Source organism: Pteropus vampyrus, unplaced genomic scaffold (assembly GCF_000151845.1).
Source record: "Pteropus vampyrus isolate Shadow unplaced genomic scaffold, Pvam_2.0 Scaffold6097, whole genome shotgun sequence".
Taxonomy (NCBI): Eukaryota; Metazoa; Chordata; class Mammalia; order Chiroptera; family Pteropodidae; genus Pteropus; species Pteropus vampyrus.
This window is the reverse complement of record NW_011894878.1, coordinates 1,908-4,099: the sequence shown is the minus strand read 5'-3', so window position 1 is coordinate 4,099 and position 2,192 is coordinate 1,908. Positions and strand designations below refer to the sequence as shown.

The window sequence follows — 2,192 nt, the reverse complement described above, 5'->3', positions numbered from 1 at the left end:
TACTATTTTAGATATTGGGGATATATCATTAAGGAACAGAAATGCTTACATTTTTGTTGATTGGATCTTCTGAATCAACTCTACATATCACCTACTTTTGTTCTGATTTTTCAAGGGGACCTCACCTTTTGAGCTGCAGCATCTTTCATTAGTCCTATGAGTTTTCTTTCTTTTTCCTTCTTTCCTTTTTCTTTCTCTCTTTCTCCCTTTCTCCCTTTCTTCCTTCCTTTCTTTCTTTCTTTTTGAGGTAAAGAGTTGTTTATTTGTATTTGGTTCTTTTAACTCATCTCAATTTCTTAATATTTTTCAGGAATTTCTGATGATAAAATATACTGAAGGTAGAAATAGTAATGCGGCCAGGTCACTTCTCAGGGCACAGAGATGTTGCTGATTCCACACATGGCAGATGAGGACCAGATATTCTGAGCTCAGCCATGGCTTATGGCACGACAGTCCCTCAAATGAGAGGTCATATGCACCTGCTGCTCCTGGGTGTCAAACTCCTATGTGCAGCCTTCCCAGTGGCAATTTGTCTCATAGATGACTTTAGGCTCTTGCTTGCTTTTATCTTTATCCCCTTCCTCTTTCATCATGGTGGTTCCTTCTGGCTGTTCCTACTGATCCTGAGGCTCAGGGCTGAGGAGGTTCTCATTGGGTTTGATCTTGGAATGCTTGTTGTGCATCAGGTTGCCAGTGCTGCTTTCCACTCATGGGCCTGTTCTGCTATGAGGACTTAGAAGGGCAAGAGCTGACCTGGATGGGGTTCAGAACCATAGGGATCCCAAGAAGAGGCCTCTGTGTTGGAAAAGTTGGGGCAGGATGGATGAGTGGAAGGCTATGTCCAAAGACCAAGCCTAAGCTCTGTTGTCAGCTTAAGATTTGTTGATGCATATGGAGAGACTTGGGTGCAGAAGGGTAGATGAAACTCAAAGCAGGGCTGATTGCACTCACAGATAAGCAACCACAGGAGCCACTTGCTGAAGAGCTGCTGTGGGAATTATTGAGAATTGTGACCAAACAGTTGGGAGACATCCTTATCGTGGTCTGAAGGTCAAGGCTATGATAGAACAGTGGTGATAGGAACAGTGTATGTTTTTGGCTTGACCTGGCTGACAGCCTGGGGCTGGGGAATCTGGTGCTATCCATGGCATGAAGATATTCCATGTGGATGGCCCCAGCACCGGTGGTGGCAGCTGAGGGAATGATGTTTGCATAGGGGCTGCGTTGGCCAACTAACAGAGCCATCTGATGATAGTATTCTGCTGGACTGACTCCAGCGTGGGGTGCATCTGTGGGGCTCAGCCCCTGGGCTGCGGAGATCATGTTGAGGTACAAGCTGCTATGCAGAAACCGGATGTAGTCCATGTAAGGATTGATGTAGGGATATGGAAGGCTGAAGCGGGACTCAGAAGCTACAGTGGGGTTCTAGTGGGGGTAGATCCTAATGAAGGGCAGGCCTGAATATGTTGGGCTACTGGATAAGGCGGAAGGCACATGTAATGAAGGAATCGGAGATGGATTATAATGGTAACACGCCTTATGATGTCTTGCATAGATTGGCGCAGGAGGATGGAATGCAAGAATAAGGTGAAGAGAGCAGTAGTGAGGCTCCATGTAACCATTCCTGGGGTCCATGGCAAACACAGCCCCAGGGTATGGGACAGAGGGGTCGGCCAGGTGGGGCAGGGACCCATGGACTTCTTCCTTCTTGATCAGTGAGGCCCTCTCATCACTGGATGTTGAAGGCTCCTCACTGATCTTGCTGAGCCCCTGGACACTCTGTGGCTGCATAGTGACCATATTTCTTCTCTCTCTGTGATAGGTGTCAGTGGCAAGCTGATCGAGAAGGGAAGGTTTGATGGTGAGACGCCAAGTTGGGAGAATGCACAAGAGGCAGTAATGAGAATGAAATGGAAGGCACCAACTTTATGTGGGGAGTGCAGTTCTATTGGGGGGAATACAGTATTGTGCATACTTCTGCTCCCCTTTCTCATGCTCCCCTTCTGCTCTCCAGGAGACTGCATGGCTCCACACATAGCAGAGTACAATAGTGTCATTCAGCCACACGTGCATGATATAACAAGTTGAAGTATGTTTATATATTTTAGGCGCCCTACTACACTAATGTAACATTCCAAATCCTATTCCTAGTCAGGACCCTGGACCACAGCCAGACCTTGGAGAGAGACCCT

General features: G+C 47.1%; 1 pseudogene; it reads right to left on the bottom strand.

The window, feature by feature from the left end:
* Positions 1-479: 479 nt before the first annotated feature.
* Positions 480-1,836, bottom strand: LOC105310561 (annotated as a pseudogene).
* Between the last annotated feature and the right edge of the window lie 356 nt (positions 1,837-2,192).